At 41.5% G+C, this 19,201-nt stretch overlaps 1 protein-coding gene across 1 annotated transcript in view; it reads left to right on the top strand.

The window, feature by feature from the left end:
* Positions 1–19,201, top strand: part of DSCAM (DS cell adhesion molecule) — a 322,736-nt gene that overhangs the window by 301,119 nt on the left and 2,416 nt on the right. The window lies entirely within an intron of this gene.

Genomic DNA, 19,201 nt, shown 5'->3' with positions numbered 1-19,201 from the left:
ATCCTGTGTACTCCTGAGCTGCTTCTGCCAAGGGTAGGAAGCAAATGAGGAAGACAAGCATTATTTCCATTGTTGATGGAATTCCCTAACCCATTTTACTTCGTTATGTCTTTTTACTTCATTATGTCCAATGCCGCTTTGTAGCATCATCTATACATCAGTGACCATACAGACCCACTGGGTGAAGTAAAGTGTGAGAGGATTTTAGTGAATTTTCTTATTGATGCTTTTATTCAGCGATTCAAATATATAGTTGGTCTTTGTTTACCACAGTTGCCGCCCCTCCAAACTGAGAGCATGAGACTGACTGCTCATCCTTCCTCCTCCACATGCACATGCGCCCCCCAAACCCCACACACATTATGTGTGGCTGCAACATAATCACACCTGGTTAGCATTTCTCAGCTGATTTAATTTTAACAACTTGAAATGCAGGGAGTTATTTAAAATGTGCATTTATAGTACTATATCTCTGAAGCCTGACTGCAATTTCCACATCTTAAAAGCAATCCTAATTGCCTAATTAGTAATGTATTGTACATGTCATCCAATCCATTCTGAGCCATTTTCTCCTCAGAGGTCAAATCAAGAGAGCAGAACCTTATTTTCTCTCCTGGACAATTTCGTTCCAGTTGCATTATTTTTCAATACCTGTGCTTTGTTGCAGATAGTATTTAAGACACTGCATCTAGAATCCACTGCAGTTCCTTGCCTGTGCAGACTATTTATGATCTGATGTTTGCTTTTATACATGCAAGAAAATCAGTTAAATGAAACCGCTTAGGACACTTGAAACCACAAGACCATGAAATTAGCATTTACTTTTTTAAACTGCAGTGAAGCACCATAAAAATGAAATATTTAATTATTCAGTACATTTCGACTGCAATTACATTTGCCTACGAGAAACCAATAAAACCAGCAGGAAATTTCCAAATCTTATAAAAAACATACCCTGGAACCACTGTGATTCTCCTACGTAAACAAATCAGATTCCTCTCTTGCCAACATTTTTAGATTATTTGCATTAGGAACTACCTACTCTGCTCCCTACAAGTGAAGATGTATGGGCTGATTCAATAGACTGGGTTGTGGTGACTTCCTACTCCTGTTCTCAATTTGATTAAGCTTCCTTAGGATGCTATGACACCACACCAGCAGCAGGAACTGGCATTTCAACTCAGCACCACATAGTAGGGTCAGGAGAGATCTCTTACTTCATCCCTGGACAGCTGCTTATCCAGTTGGATAAACAATGCTGGTCTAGCGCAGGGATGGGGGATGCCCTCCATTTGTTTTGGGGCTCTACTTTCCATCAGTACCACAAATTCAGGAGCACCACAGGTTCCCCTTTTGTGGACCAGAGGAACCAATGGCCTGATTCAGTAGGCAGTACAGTAGTCATCTCTTCCAATTTTGCTGGGAAACAAGGGGTGTTGAATTGCGAACTTTACTGAAACAGTGTAGGCTTTCCTCAACTGCTCGAGGGAAGACGTTACAAATTCAGAGGTGACATTAATCCTAAACTTGGCAAACAAAGTGCACTGTGGTGGTTCAATGTTAGCTGCCAAGAAATCTTATACTCCTAGATTTACCAGAATTTATGCTCAGCACAGATTTATTATTGCTCCTGTGGGTGATAAAATCCCCTTGGACAGAATGGGTAGAGTGGTACCTGCCCCCGTGAAGAGCTAGGTAAGTATCTTTGCATGGCAGGACATCACAGTGGGCAGTTGTTGCCATAGGAATAGTTGATTGGTTGTTGCTTGAATCTGCTAGGGTCTGATAGTTACTGTCTATAGGGCTACGGTAGGCTGACTACCTTGTACTGACACACAACAAAGATTATTCTGCTCCTAGGGAAAGAGGCTCATAGCAGTCTTTATGGCTGATCTGCGTTCTGCTTGCTCAAACTAAATCAAACAGTTTCAAGAGTGAAAAGCCCAAGGAGGCAGAATTTGAGTAACATGCATTTTGACCAAAATACAAAATCCCAACTTTGATTAAATTAGTCTAGCACCGCAGTTTTTGCATCCTGCTTCCTTTCCACACTGATCAAAGTATTCTATGGCAGAGGTTCCCCAGACTTTGGTTTGTGGATCACCAGTGGTCCATGAGTTTCATGCAGGTGCTCTGTGGCATGTCTTTGGACTTGTGGTTGAATCCATCCCTTTAAATATTCATATTGGTTTTTAATTGTATTTTTGTTGCTGCCTTTATTATTTTACAATTTGAGTTCAATGGAATTCAAATTGTAATTCAATCTGTAAGAAATAAAAGAAGCACTGAAAAGCATACAGCACCTAGAACACTGCATCACAGTTGCTACAACAGGCAGAAAAAGCATCAGGTCGTTTGCCAACACCCTCAGCAATTTTCAAGTTGTCCATGGGGAGTTTAAGAACCACTGTTCCAGGGAGCTTCCACAATGGTGAAAGGTTTAGTGTTGACTCGTTTACTCACTTTTTACAACAAAACTACAAGATGCTGTAATCAAATAATTGTCCTCTATTTCCCATGGCTCATCTTTTCTCAGATATGATAGACTAACATGATACCTGCAGGTGTGGATGGCTGTAATGCTACTATTCTTTCTTCTCCAAGCTGTGTGCCAAATTTGGCATGTGCAGTGGTGTGTCAGCAAACCTATCACTACTTAGCATGCCTTCACCATTAAATTTCTGATCAGTGCCATTTTATCACTCTTTGTATTTACTTTTTTTTACAGTGCAACCCTAACCAAGTCTACTCAAAAGTAAATCCTACTGAATTCAATGGGACTTACTCCTGGGCAAGTGAAGTTAGGATTGCAGCCTTAGAGTGCAGTCCAAACCTCCCACTACCAGCAGCAGGGCTCCGTAGTCTTTTTAAAAATGTCTGCCTATGTGACTTGCCCTTCCTTGCCTATGAATTGCCTTCCTCACTATGTATTCTGGTAGATACATTTTCTCAATAACTTTTTTTAAACTACCAAGTCTAAGATATGGAGCACGCAATTAATTCTTGCTATAAAAATCCAACAGCATTTTTAGGGGACCTAATCTTTCAAAATGCATCCATGAGCCTAGAAATAATTGTAAAAGCTTGCACTTTTTGTTCTTGCATCATCATTAACATCATTTTATTTTCCTTTTGCAAGAATTATTAGCTGCATTAGACCATTTGTCAGAACAAAGTTGCTGTGCAATGCTTACCTGTCCTTACAACTGGAAAGTGCAGAGATATCTCTTATTCACTCGTCCTACCTTTGGCTAAGACTGAGGTTAATAGGATTGTATCATTATTAATCATTGCACCAGGTCACCTTCAGAGTTTGCAGAATTGCATGTACATCATGCCACAAATCCTACAGTCCTTAATGACTCAGGATGCACCCCTTACTTGCTCCTCTGACACTAAAGCTGAAATTAATTTAGAAATAAATTCTCATGAAATTTCTCCTAACCTCAATTTACTTAGAAAAACTCAGAGTTATATTATCTTAATTTGAGTGGGGATGCCAACTTGGGCCCCAGATTATGGGTGCCCAGCGGCACACGTGACGTAATGTGATGTCATGATGTCACATTGTGCACACCACGGCATCACCTGAAAGTCACGTCTGAGGCTCCACGAGGCCTCGGACACAAATTCCAAGACCTTGTGAGGTCTGAGATGTGACTTCTGGTTTCTCCTGGAAGTTGCGTCAGAGGCCTCACAGTGTGGGTGCAAAAGGCCCCCTATAGTTGACACCAGTGATTTGAACACCTCACTCCAATTTTGTTTAATCTGCACTGGCTTCCTTTTTGAGAACAATTCAAAATGCCAGTTTTTTATAAACCCCCGTCAGGGTGAGCAACCTTTTTTGCTCCAGAAGGTCGCATGCAGCAGTGGGTGGATGGTTGAGAGCTGCATGCCAGTAGGCGAGGCTTGGGCTGGGGACAGGAGGGGCCATTCACATACACACTCGCAGGAAAGATGTGCGTGAGGAGTGTTAACCCATCCCTGAGGAGTGGAAACCTTGCTCTGCCTTCCACCTTCTTTGGAGGTGCTATTGGCTGAGATATGAGGCGGGAACTTCTCTATAACGCACTCAGGGTGTAGACCCTCTTCTCTATAAAGGTTTTGTTGGTTCCCTCCTTTTAAATCTTAGGCCCTTTATTAGATCTGGGCCACATGCAGTTCCAGAGTATTGTTACATGCCACCCCAGTCTTTGAGCAATGTGAAATTATGATTAGTCTGGCACTGATCAACTATGCACATGAGCAAGGATTTTTAGTTCACATTTTCAGAACTGAGCCATGCATTGCAGATATGTTCTGCTGTGCTCTAACATGCCCTGGCTCAGAGGAAACAAGCAATTTTTTGTCTGTTGGTTGGCATACTTTATTCTTTTAATTTAGAGAACAATCATTTTGAATAATGAATGGTTAAACTAATTTTGGGGGAGAGGAAAACTTTATGCAGCTGGAAGCAAGTTTTCCTCGCATTTGAAAAGCTCTTTTGTTCAGGAACTTTTTGTCATGTGCTATGACTAACCCCCTTTTTAAAAAAAAATGAATTAAATCTTATCTGGAAATCATACTAAGACCCTCTTACAGGGAAACTCTTTCCCTGTCCCTAGTGTGGAGAGAATAATTGATGCTTTTTTGTTTTGTTTTTAGAGTGAAAGGGACAATGGGCACATGTGTAATAGGATATGGCGCACTTTCCTAAATGAGAACTATGCAAGTCCTATTTCGATGAAAACAGCAAGCTGAAAAATTGCAGTCCTACTAAGTCAAAATATTACTAGCCACCACCGAAGCACACCAAAAAGTAAACATATTGGAGGAACTCAATGTAGCACTAAGGAGATCACTCTGTCAGCTTGCTTGATGGAATGAGCTCTCCTCTCTGTCACCCCACCCCACTCCCATGTGCTGTTCTGGGGGTTCTCCTGACCCCACATGCCAGTGGTGGACATGCAAGGGGGCAAGAGTGAGGGAAAGCTGAATTGCCCTAGCTGAAGTCCTTGCGTGGGCTTCCACTAGCAGGACCCATTTGTTCTATCTGGCCCTATGTTGTAAACACAGCAGAAAGCAGAACAGTCCTCCTCACAGCCTGATTTTGTCTTTCCGTGTTTACTCAGAAGAAAGTTCACTATGTTCAGTGGAACTTACTCCTACTTAAGTGTGGCTAGGGTTATGGCCTTAGACTGATCATCCTTGGGATTTGTATTACCATGCCACCCATCATAAACAGCCTTAAAACTTGTAACTGTTCCCTTACCTTCAGCAGTAATTTTTTAAATATATGACCTAACATAATGTTTTGCTCCAGTACTTCCCTTCTGAAGAGACAATAAAGCAGGCTCTTATTATTGCTTGCTGCTCTCTCATCCCAAGCTTGAAATGAACAGGAGGGGGCAAGGAGGGCAGAAACCTTATTTTGCAGGACTCATTGTGACTATAAAGAAACTACTCAGCACAAGGGATGGAAATACGACGGTCACGTTAATATAAAAACAATTTGTTTCCAAAAATTAATTCTGCAAGTCAGGCAAAAGAGATGAGAGGCTGCTATGTTTTCAATTCCAGCTTTCTTTGTTTTAGTAGTATCATTTCTTATGGGTGGAAACTAATGTTATATATTTGGGAGTCAGAAATCCTTGGTAATCTTCTGCCACCAGTAAATCAATATCTACCTCCCCTGCTTCAGCCACTTCTACACCACCACTGGCTTTTTAAAAAACACACTTTGAAATCACATTAACTTATATTCATAATTCACTTGTTTAACTGGGGGGGGGTCGTTTCTTTTTAAATACACAGTTATGCTTTGCTTGAAAGAAAAGAATTCTAGCCATCTAAATTAGGCTGAAGATCTGACATAATTGCTAAGGGAGTGTTGAGTCTTCTTGAGTTTTCATTAGTTAGTACCATCTGTCATCCATCACTGTGTGCTGCCTGAGCCGTTGTGTTATGTTCTCCACCATTGCAGGCTGCATGATTTGTCATCTCGATCCATTTTCCACCTAAGTACCAGCCTTGCTTTTGTATTGCCTCAGATACTCCTGCATTCTGAGAATCATGGATAATATGTTACTTCGTTGCACGTTGCCTGGCAGTGAAAAACCATCCCCAGGACATTTGTGTTGTGAAAGGCCTATTGATTATCCCCCCCCCCCCCGCCACCCAATTACCATCACCATTTAGGGAGAATATGAGGTGTGCTAGGGAGGAGCAAGTTGCTTGTTGTAGTTCTGTACATACATATCCGTCTAGGGTGTTTATTTCATTCCCTTCCACCCACTCAGCATTACAGCAGAACATTCGGAAGCTGTCCCAAGATTCTAATAACCGAAAACCTGTGAAATGGATAAATTTGGTTCTTTAGCTGTGCATTTCCACTGTCTGGTTTATAAGGCAGTAGCTTTTTCTTTCTTTCTTTTAATCAAGTCTTGATTTGCTTGGAGCAATTTGGAGATTGATTCAGCTTGTCAACCTTGTTTCATAAAGGAACTGCGAAGCATTGAACAGTGATGAGAGAATGATATGAGCAGGCAAGTGCAACAGCATTACAAGAGATGGCAGAGAAGTGAACCAGGTCGGAAGGATTGTTTTAAAAGCAGCAACTGGGAATCTCAAAATATTTCGCTTCGATGCAATGCAAAGCTCCAACATGGTTTCTGGCTCTATGTTTCTTTTCACGAGTTAATTCTAAAATGTTTTGGGGATAATTTAGTGGGTAGCACATTAGACTCTTAATCTCAGAGTTGTGGGTTTGAGCAAAATATTTCTGCATTGGACTAGATGACCCCCTTGGACCTTTTCAGCCCTACAATTCTATACTTCACATGCATATTATAAAAATGTATTGCTGATAACCTGGGCAAGTCAGTGACACTGAGGCCTCTAACAGCCATATTACACCAGAACTGCTACATCATACAGTAATTAGGTGAATTGATGCAGTAATACATTCTCAGTCAAGCCTGAATTAACCATTACACTGAGCACTCCATAGTATAAAGACCCCACAACACAGAAGCAACTGATATGGCTTACTTTTCTATGAATTTCAAGCACACAGAGTTTGCCTACCCCTGTTCACTGCACCAGGCCCATTATGAATTCTCCCTAGCTCAGAAAATGAGGGTAGCATACACAACATCTGACAAAATGACCCTTCAGAATTTGCACTGCAGTTCTCCAACCAAGTAGTGTATACAAAAAAATGTATATACTATAGTAACATGCATGCAAGAACACATGTATTAGCAAAAATAACATACAAAATTGCATTAGGGGAAATTGCTTTGGAAAAAAAAAACCCAACACAACCCACTGTGTATATTAGGCCAAATAGACGATTAGAATAAATTTTCACTAAAATGTTGATAGTTGTTCAGGATAAATGGGGAGGCAGGTGTTGGGGATCCCTAAACTGATGTGTAAAAAATGGAGAACTGAGCTTAAGACGGGGAGGGGGATGAGAAACGGAGAGATACTGAAACTGATAAATTCACTCATCTCTAGTCATGATCCAGCAGTTGAAGACCAATGCTGTAGTGAAACAGGGTTAGTGTGTTAATACTGTGCAGTTGGGAGAACCAAGTGAGAGGACACAAAGGTGTGCGAGAGTGCCTGCCATAGTCTATGCATGTCTGATGGTTGGGGTGTGCATCTTAAGGAGCATACTCTGAAATCCTTGGGTTACAATTCTGTATTGTTCTCCATGCCTATGACCTAATGATAGAGGTTTTCCATTTCTGGCCTGTGTCAGTGCCAAGTTTCTGCAAATCTATAGGACTGGAGTTATTGCATCTTCACGTTTTATATTATTGGTCATTTCTCTGATTTATATAAACACAGAAGATATTTTAGTTTGTAGAACCTTGCTGCTTCATAAATACTGCCAGCTACTGTGAACAAAAAATTGTGCTGTTGGCATAACAGTATCAGCATAGAAAATTTATTCAGGAGTTTTGATGGTTTCGCATTGCAGCTGTTTGGATACATTATCTAATTGTGTGGCTTGTATATAAACATCTAATTAAATCAGTGCCATGAGATATCTGCAGATTCTATTCAAGTAAGAACGAAGATTGCAAACATTATTTATGAATGATGAGTTAATTTGGTGGATTTTAACTATCATTTTGGTGGAAGACTGACACTCATACGCAAAAACCCACTAAAATTGCTTTATCAGAAATAATTGTCCCCCTAGTCTTCCCAGGCCAGTTTTATCCCACCTATAATCACAGGTCTGATGGTCCTGCCTCTGGCTTACTGCTCAGGCTGCAGCTTCTATTTCTCCTCTGCCTCTGGCCTCCAGAAGCCTTGTCACTCACTGCCGTCTGACCCTTCCAGAACTCAGGATTGAGTGCCTGATAAACTGACACTTCATGTTTTCTTATTCCCTTGTATTTTCCCCCTATTCCTGCTATCTTTGTACTTCAGCCTCCATGACAGACAGTGGTCACTTTCATATCTGCATAGCAGGTTATGTATTTCCCCGCCCCTCTGGGTAACAATGGACCCTGAGATCATTAGTAAAGCCAGTTGTAAAAGATGGCTATTTTTCAGCTTTGACAGTGACAGAACAAACAGAGAAATCCATTTAAACCTGTTTTTTGTACTATACGTAGTCATTCAGTGTATCCAAAGAAGGAACCAAAAGTACAAGTTGGAACACTTTAATTTCGATTGAAATGAAAGCCCACATACATTCTAAACACAATGTTTCTGTCAAACTTTTATAGTCTCCTGAATTTGGACCTCAGCTTGACCTGACAAGTATTTTGGTTCACCTATTGTAGCAAATGAAGCACGTGATCTCGCTTTAATGAGATATGGCTTGTGAATTACTTTAGAAAGCTGTTACAGGATATGTAACCAGAAACAATTGTTTCCCTAGGAACAGTAACTGATGCAGCCTCTTCATAAGGTTCTCAGGTCAGTTACAGGTCTTGCTGCTAGCCTTCAGCTAGGCTACTTTTCATTATGCTGTTCGCTTTTTCTTAAGTGGTTGGCTTCAGAGCAACATAAGGCTCCCTAACGATGAGAAGCATTAATTGGTACTTGCCTGAAGGAATGTGACATGATGACTATGGGTGATATAATATACAAGCTAACAAGCATAATTCTACAAAACCCTAAGGATGAAGATCAAAACTCTCTCCATAGGGCAAATGGGATTTCCCCTATGTACTGGTTCAGTAGGGCGACAGGCAAAAAGCCAACTAATGGATGGGTTTTCTTACCATCTTTGGATAACTATTGGTGTCCAGAAACCATACATTTCATTGCTTGCTTCCTCAAAAAACAGCAAAATACAGAAACTATGAGATTGGATGGCAGGTGGTGTATAAGAGGGGTTGTCACACTCGATTGGACTAGATCGGTGACATACTTTTTAGACATACATCATTTCACGACACAGTAATTCAGTTTTACTAGCAAACCAGAAATTAAACTAACCCATTTCCAGCCCCGGGACAAACATGGGGAGCATTAACTCGACACACCTACACACTGCAGCCAACACACTAACATGTCGCAAGACACAGTTTGGAAAGCTCTGCCATACACCTTCACCTTATTTCTTTAGTCCATGGTCCTTGTAGCTAGAAATCTCTCAGCATAAAGAAGAAATTATTGACTTTTGGCCTCAGTAGATTAATTAGCAAAACTAATACAACACATACTGTCAACACCATTGAAATCTGATCACTACTTAACTTAAGGAGACTGTTACTATAACTACTTTGTACATACAGTCAGTCAAGGAAGTTATGCCAAGCCATGCTAAGCCTTGGATTCTGAATATCTTCAATTCAGATCATTCTGACAATGGCTGACTAGTTAGGGCCCATTTACTTGATAGCTGAAGCAGCATAATAGATCCTATTCCACTCCAGGTAGTGTTTAGAAGGTATTTTTCAATGTAGATTGGGCAGGTGGCACCTGACAATTCCTATCCCATTAAAGGGTATTGGTAGTTTGGTGTGTGTGTGTGTGTCCAGAAAGTCCACCCTAACTATGCTTAGATACAGACAACCCTTGCACCACACGTCTGTAGATGTATTACCTAATTCTTATTCAACAAGATAGGATAGATGAGCACAACATTTCAGGTGGTGATGTGAACACCATGGTAAATTACCTCCATGTGTCCACAAGCTATGTTTGCATGAGTGTATGCTCAAGCCTTGCCAGGATGATTCAGGTATAAACGACCAATGACTAAAGAGGTGACATTGTAGCATAACTGATAGGGGATGCAAAATCAGTCTGGCTGTATATACTAACTTTAGTTAAAACGGTGCAAAGAGTAATATGTAACTGTGGCTGAAAAGTGATCTAGATCCCAGAATATTGCCAATAAAGTGCTTACAGACTTTGTTCTCAGTGGGATTTCTGCCAAGTTGTAATCGCTCTAATGGCTCAGTCAGTAGAGCACGAGACTCTTAATCTAAGGATCATGTTAGGCAAAAGATTCCTCCATTGCAGGGAGTTGGACTAAATGACCCTCTACAATTCTGTGATTTTATGTGTTAGGCAGGTAAAGGTACAGCTCCAAAAGAACAATTAGAAACTTAAAGCGAGCTCCTAACTGTTCCTTTGCAAGCAGGGCAGGCTGACTGCTGATTGGCATTGACACCCAACCCTGTTGGGATCTGTTGCATTGCATGTTCTCCATTAAGAACTCCCCAGTACAATTGAGGGGACACTGTCTGCAAAGCAGGGGGGAGGTCCAGTTGCAGGTGTGATTTGAATCTAAACCATGCTTGTTCAAACAGACTTCAAAGGGGCCCCTTAGAAGTTGTCACCTGACATCATAGTGAGGCCAGGTGGGCAGCCCTAATCACCTGTCTAAGTTGGCCCACAAGGATGGAGCATAATGGTGATGTAAAGAGTCTGAACCAACCCTAACATAGCTGGTAAGAGTCCCTAAAAGGTTGCATATGGTATCCAGGAGGAACCCTGGACTCAGCTAGATTGGTAAAGAAAAGGTGATTTATATGCAGTGTATGTGCAATATAACATTGTGCCACCAGATGGCGATGTGGAGTCCATTTTTTCTCTACCTGATTTCCCTGTTTAAATTTACAAAGCTTTAAACTGAAACGCTTCTTTGATGCGTCTAGATTCAGCCCAGTCTCTGCCAGAGTGGGACACTGTTCTACAGCTTGGTGACTGGAGTGCTAAGGATTATTTCAGAGCTGACTGGCGGGCTAGGAAGGTGAACTGAGGTCAAGCTGCAGTGCCCAATATATGAAGTATTAGTGCAGTGTCTTTCCCTTATTGAATTTTTAACCCAAACTTATTCCAGGAACACACTACATGGTTTCCTCTGTTCTCAAATGAACTCTAGTGGTAAATGAGCTTCCTTTGACATTTTGCATTATTAAAGAATTTCCATTCAGTGTATGCAGTCATCAGCAAGCTAGTAAAATGTAGGGTACATGAGTGATAAGTTTAATATGTTTTCTATCCTTTATCAAGTGACTGGAAGATCGGTTTCGGCATGTCCTCTTAAAAATATATGAACCAGCTTGTGTGACGAGCCAAGAAGGGGAACAGAGCTTGTAGTATATGGTGCCTCTTCTATCATTCTTTCATGATTTATTTAGAATGTTTCCAAGATTCAAATGCAGAGTTTGTATTGATTTTACACAGCGAGATTCAGCTCACAAGTTCCTGCAACTTTGCTGCTGCATTAATGTAGAACTTTTAAAAGTCCTGTCTGAACTGTGGTGATGTGGATACTGGCAGAATTGGACACCTACTGACTGCTTCTTGGGTTTGGACTATTTTTGTAGTGAAAGAACAATTGTTTCAGCTGCAGCTCCAATTTTGACGTCCCTTGAAGAGTGTTGCCTAAGAGGAAGTGAAGGAGAATCTGTAATGTTTACTTGTACTTCCTTACTGAGGGAAAAGTAAACTTGTTCAGCTGGAGATTTTGAAGCAAAATCTTCTTACATTAGAAGATTCACCTTATTCATGGAAATAATCCATGTAGAGGTTGTGGGGTCATAGTGTGTAGCCCTGCCCCATTGCTGTCAACAAAAGTGTTGGCCACACCCACTGCTGGACATCCTTTCCATGGCTATATGAAGGAATCGTATAATGCACCCAGATGCACATGTATAGAGCAGCTCCACATGAGGCGGCATCTTCATCCATCTGGGATTCCACCTTGAATGTTCTTTGTGTGGTGTGCATGCTATGTGATATGGGACCCAATCACATCATTGCTGAATGTATAACTGCACGGCTGGCAGGCACATTGGTGAGGAAGGCAGAGAGAATTTGGGAATAGAAACTGCTGGGAACAATAGGTCTTGCTGAGAAACCAGCCAGAAACAGATTCATTTTCAACCCCAAAGATAAACAGGTGAGGACCAATGCAACGGAAGATGTAACATCCTTGGGTAGCCTGAGCACAAAGAGGGATGCCAGGGATGTTGGCCAGTGTTGATGTGGACTAGTCCTTATGTGGGACCACACACATCCTATTACCCTCCTTTAACAAACTAACAAGCGACCCTGTGTCAGAGAGAGGCCTGCTATTTTTATCTCCTATGGGCAAGACTAAATGTTATGAGGCATGGAATCATGGAATTTGAAGGGTCCAGAAAGGTCAGCTAAGTCCAACCCCCTGGAACACAGGAATCTTTTGCCCAATGTGGGGTTCAAACCCACGACCCTGAGATTAAGAGTCTCATGCTCTACTGACTGACCGAACTATCACTCATGATGCTAATACTTCCCAAAGGTAAACATCCCCTTCTGCCCGGTCAGTTCTTCCCTACAAATCCGCCTCTCCACACATTTGTGTTGGCATGGCAAACACAGGCTTATGGAAATGCATTTGCTAAGCAGCACACAGTTTCACCCCCAAGGAGATTGGTACATTATTTGGTATGCAGTTAATTAAATTGTAGTAGGAAATTATTAGTTTTCAAATGCCTGTTGCTTAATCGCCTACTCCGGGAATGACAATACTTCCAATTACATGGTCCCAGTGCAAATGTTGATGCATGCAGGAATGTGTGTGCAGTCCCACCAAACACTGGGCAAGTACCTTCACTAGCTGTTCATCCCCAAACAGGTGTGCAAGTGGCATCCATTGTGCACACGGCGCTTAGCTGGATTCATGCCATGTAAATGTAATGGAACATTTCCATTTTTCATGGCACTTTCTAGACAAGGAAGCAATTCATTGACTGCTCACAACCTTAGTCCCGGAATCAGTCCTTAACTTAAGGTGATGTTATTGCCTATGTATACCACAAATTGTGGATTGGACGGACGGATGCTTATTGCTGCATATGCTTTTCTTATCCAAATGGAAAGCTCAAATATTTTAAGTTATATTAGAAAAACTGTCATTTCTGAATAGCTTTTGTAGTAATTAAGCCTCAGTTCATGAATTATTAAGCACACTCATTTTCAGTGCTCTTGAGTTGAAAGGTTTGCTTTCATTCCTAATAAAGCACACACATCACTGAAAAGAGGTAATTAGAGTATCAAAGCCAGTGAAGCATCTTATTACTTAAGCTTTGCCTGGAAATGTTATCATTTGGCTGCATTGTCCTTTAGCAAGATCTAACAAATCTTACTTGTGCAGAAACTGGTAATATTTTAGATTATGAAAATTGAACATTTTCCATATTTCTGGCTGTGAAATCTCCACTTTATAAAAAATTGATTGTCATAAGTTTTGATCTGTTCTGTTGATCAGACTTAATCTTAAAACTCCAGATGGAGCCCTATAATATTTATTTCCCTTCAAAAACACTTTTTGCTCCAACTCTTATCCTAACAAAAGGAAAAATGTAATGCAAGATGAACAGCCCTCTTTCAGTATTATTTTTTATTCAGTCTGTCTATAAGCTCCATGAAGCTTGGTGCAATGACAGGTACATCAGCACATCAACTGAACTAGTTGTTTTCATAGTGGCACACAGGAGGAATCCAAGAGGAATCCAAGAGGCTTCCTCCTATTAAATCAGATAAATAGTCCATCTCTCCATATTGTCCATGCCGAATGGCAAAAGGTCTGCAGGATTTCAGGCAGGGAACCCTCCCAGCCCTGGCTGGAGATGGCAGAGATGGAACCTAGGGTCTACTGCATAGAAAGGACATGAATCTTCTACCATTGGGCTGCATCCCCTCTTCAGAGGGGTCAGCTGGTGCTAACAAGCCAGCAACAGTCACTTTTTCTAGAAACAACATCATGCAAAACTACACACACCAGCAATAAAGAGAGAGACGGTGCAGCAAAAGGACCTCAGGTAAGCACCAGGGCAAAGCTATCCTGTGCACAAACCAAAAGAAATGTAAAGTGCCACATGAGTGCAGCCCTACCAGCCTGAGTATAGCAGTCACCTCTTATAATGGAATTGTGCCTGGGGGAGACTGTGCTAAGCCATGATGGGTCCACACAGTATTCTGCTGCAGCACCATCAGCACAAACCAGTTGCCACATTATTACAGCCATGCATGAGACTGCATGCATGGCTACTGTTTGAGCAAATGCCATATTGCTTGCAAGCAATTACCAGGAAACCGATGTGAAAACAAATCTAAACACTGTTTGAAAAACGTTTGCTGCGCATAAAATCATTAGGATTTAAAATGGTAAATTGAAAAAGCACACAAAGCACAATTTATACCCTCATGTTTGTCATAATCAATAGAATCCCACAGCGTCATCATCCACCATTAATACTGCAAGTGTCTGCAGTAGAATGACAATGCATTGTTATAAATGAGAATCTGTCTTATTAATGAAGCTGTTGTGGCGATGGTCTCTTGTTCAATGCAATTTTGAATCTAGAGGACTTGGGGATTATCAGCCTACATCAGGGGGGATCAGAGATGCCAAGAGGATTTCCTGGGCCTTGTACACTGTGCGTGGATTGGCGGCCCTGCCTCCCACTCCCCTGCAATTTATTGACAAGAACCTCTGCTTAAAAAGGTAAAGGGACCCCTGACTGTTAGGTCCAGTCATGGCTGACTCTGGGGTTGCGGCGCTCATCTCGCTTTATTGGCCGAGGGAGCCGGCGTACAGCTTCCGGGTCATGTGGCCAGCATGACTAAGCCGCTTCTGGCGAACCAGAATCTAACTTGCACTTTGACGTGCTTTCGAACTGCTAGGTTGGCAGGAGCTGGGACCGAACAACGGGAGCTCACCCCGTCACAGGGATTCGAACCGCCAACCTTCCGATCAGTAAGCCCTAGGCTCTGTGGTTTAGACCACAGCGCCAACCGCGTCCCTGTCTCCCCCTCCCCTGCAATTTATTGACAAGAACCTCTGCTTATATACATGTATTAACTTGGCCTGCCCTATCTTGCAGGGCTGTTGCAATTAGAAAAGGAGGGAAGAAGACAATAATGTGCACAGCCTTGAGCTCCGGTAGAAAAGCAAGGTACAAATGCATGTCACACAGCACCTACTTCAGCAGGAGCCACCTACATGGATAGCTTTAAAAGAGGAATAGACAAAATTACGAAGGATAAAGCTATCAGTGGTTACTGCCATGATAGCTATCCTCTGCCTTCTCAGTTGGAGGCAGTATGGTTTTGAATAGCAGTTCCTAGAAACCATAGGAGGGGAGAGTGCCATTGCAGTCAGGTGCTATGTTGGGGCTTCTCATAGTCATCTGGTTGGTCACAGTGAGAACAGCATGTGGGACAACACGCACCATTGGCCTGACACAGCAGGCAGCTCCTATGTTCTTAATTAACATTATTTATAGATCATGTAAAGAAGAAGCCGCCAGAAAACAGCCTCCTTGCTTAAATTGCCTCATTCTGTAGTCCTGATATTTACAGCAAAAATACTAAAACAAACCAAAAGTTTGCCAACCCTGAAATAAGAACAAGCAAAAAATATTCAAAGTGCAGTATGTGCGGCGTCTGAACTACCAAGTGTAAGCCTTGCCCACCTCACAGGACTGTTGCGAAGATATAAAGGGGAAGGGGGCAAATGTTCGTGGCCTTGAGCTCCTGGGAAGGAAAATTAAGATACAAATATACAACAACTAAGTACAGATTCAATATATCTCTAAGCACAAAACATTTTGCCAACTGTGATTATAAAAAAGAACTTATGTTAAAGTACATGCTAGAGGAATTTTAACTTGCTGCATCTGTAAGTAAGTAAATGTTTTATTATTGTATTTGATTCGCTTTGTATTTTATAGTTTTGTTTTATGGTTACTACATATTCATAAATAACAGCCCAGTGATTACAAGTAGACCAGTGCCGGCTCTGTGGGAAACATGGAAAACTGTGGGATGGGGGTCTGCAATATCACCATTTGCCCCAGCAGAAAGGAAAACATTATTTTAAGGGAAATACTTCCAAGTAAAACATACCAAAGCCAACTAATTGTGGTTTATTCTGTAGGGCAGCACACTTGGGGAGTGAATGAAATAATGTGGACATGAGGAAAGCATTTAAGCAAACATACCAAACATACCTCCTTCATCTGGCTTCTCTTGCTTTCTCTGCTGACCTGGGAAGGGCTCCTCCTGAGTCCCAGGTGGGGGTGATCATCCTTCCTGCCTCTGATTGCTTAGCAATAGTGATTAAAGCCAGGCTTCCTCAACCTCGGCACTCCAGATATTTTTGAGACTACAATTCCCATCATCCCTGACCACTGGTCCTGCTAGCTAGGGATCATGGGAGTTGTAGGCCTTGACATCTGGAGGGTCAAGGTTGAGGAAGCCCGGATTAAGCAATAGTAATCCTTAGCAATGGAGCTGCCTACCACGGAAGCATTAGAGCTGCCTCTGTGATTTGTGCTCTGCCTTCAGAAATGTCCAGATGACTTTTTTTTGCTAAGGGCCCTGCTAGCATGAAGCCCGATACATGCGTATCTTCTGCACGCACACACTCGGTTCAGTGGCCCTGGCTGAAATAATGTCAGAGTGTGTTTTCATATCTAGAATGAGTTTAAAATGAATGCATCCCCATTCATTTCTGTGAGAAACGACTGAAAATATTGAAACAAATGGGGAAAACAAATCAAAATGGTTTATTTTCATTTTCTCCGTTTGTCTCCCATCGGAAGGATTCCTGAAACTGCTGAGAAGTATTGCATTGCTTAGCAAATGGATACAGCCAGATAATATTCTGTAGGGAGGGGAAAGTTTCAAGTGCTCTGAAAGTGACAAGGCCTGAGCCCTGTTCATGGACCAAACACATGAGTGTGCAGACTGTGTGGAGGGACATGCGGCTGTGTACGCCAACCCAACATCACCAGATACATGGTTCTTTCCACTCCCAACCTTTTGTGCATTCAGCTGAATATCTAAATTGAATCTGCTGAGAATGTGACTTCAGACCTTTGCACTAAATATGCAAAGGTCAAGAGCAAAGATGGTGTCAGGATGCATAGGGATGGTGTGTGTGTGTGTGTGTGTGTGTGTGTGTGTGTGTGTGTGTGTAGCTCTGTGCCACCTAGAGAGTTTGTGCTCTCATGCATTTGGCTGAGTACAGCTATGAAAGCTGTACTGAAGCATAAAGCAATGGGAAGCTTGTTAAAGGATACAGTCCTTTTTTGGGGTACTCATAAAATCCCAAGACTTTGTCCAATCTGTCTGAAATTTGGTAGATCTAATATTGCATGAAGTGTAGTTACACTACCAGCACACTGTGTGCCACTTGGATGGAAAACCTGAAAGCTATAGGCTTCAGAACAGGCTTAGTCTCTGTTGCAATTAGTGTAGAAATGAAATGAATGAGAGAAAATGAACAAGATAGTAACAAATGAGAAACAAAATGAATGAAGCTGCCAGAAATGGACAAAAAAAGGCATGTGTTCATCCCTAGGTGTCACAGTCTGAAACAGCAACTGTACCATAAAACCCTCTAGCTCAGAGCACTTCCTCGGATGTTGCTATAGCTATGCCGTAAAATCAGCTGTAGAAGAAGATGCCCTCTAGGCAAATTCTAAAAGCAAATTACACATATTAGATTTATAACAGTTTCATAATAAGAATATTGAGAATTATACTTTAATGCTTTTTTAAGAAGATTCCCTAGCTCTTCTCACAGGACTATAGCACATAGAGTTCCCTGGAGGCAGCATGTTGACTTTCCCCAACCTGGTGCTCTCCACATGTTTGGGACTAGAAATCCCATCATCCCTGACCATCTGCCATGGTAGCTCGTGCTCATGGGAGTCATAGGTTGGAGAAAGCTGGATAGGATATTAAACCACTTTAAGTCTTTTATATTGATAGACCCTAAGTCTTTTTGTTCCATAGTTTGCTAAAGAAAAAGAAGGGTCTGGAAAAGCTTATTCTACCCTCAGTAGGTTGGTCTCACCTCTGGCTCTTCTTCCTGAGTCCCATTGTTCTGTGCTGCTTCCTGTGTTTTTGTTTTAGCTCAAATGAATTTTTATGCATCCAAAGTAGTTTAGGGTGAAATGAATTAGAGAAATATAAATTGGCAATTGTAAGACCCTCAGGCCCTTACTATTCTATTTCCAATGGGTAGCCTTATGTAAATGCTAAAGTATGCTAATCTATTCCCAAGACAAGAAGCGCACACTATTCTAAAAATAGTGCACCATACATCTGTGTTGGAAACTTAGCTGCAAAAAAGCATATGGCACCAAGCAAAGCCTGCAGGAATAAACAGAGATTCTGTCAAAACTTCTGAATGATTTTCTCTTTCTGTGACAGTAAATCAGGAAGAGAACAGGAACTATTTGTCTTTTTGGTAACAATAGCATAGTTGTTGCTTATATGAAGCCAACTAAGGAATCTGCTTTATCTTTAATTACTGGGCAGCTTTTTGTATTATTAAGTTTAGACCGGAGGGGGGAAACTTTGTGTCATGTGTTTAGCTCAACACAGTTTCTAACTGAACTCTGTTTATGGCACAGACCAGCCTCCAAGTCTCTCCTTTGCAAGTAGCTCATGGAACTAACTGTGCTATTATTAGGAATATGCTAGTTTTCCAGTATGGAAAAACCTCTGGCTTATTTCTGTTATACATGGATGCAGTTTGGGCAGCCAACTCTTGAGACACAAGCATATTGGATCCACATTGATACATTAGCGAACTGCTAGGATTAATCTATTTTAAAACTGTTTTCAATATGGATAAACTCTATAGCTGGAAGAAACTTACCTATATTCAGATCAAGCTTGTAGGGTATATTATCACCTGACCAAACAAGCCCATGATGAGCCATATATTGTGGCC

The sequence above is a fragment of the Podarcis raffonei genome, chromosome 4 (genome assembly GCF_027172205.1).
Source record: "Podarcis raffonei isolate rPodRaf1 chromosome 4, rPodRaf1.pri, whole genome shotgun sequence".
Classification (NCBI taxonomy): Eukaryota; Metazoa; Chordata; class Lepidosauria; order Squamata; family Lacertidae; genus Podarcis; species Podarcis raffonei.
Note: the sequence above shows the minus strand (reverse complement) of the source record. Positions and strands in the feature narration are given on the sequence as shown.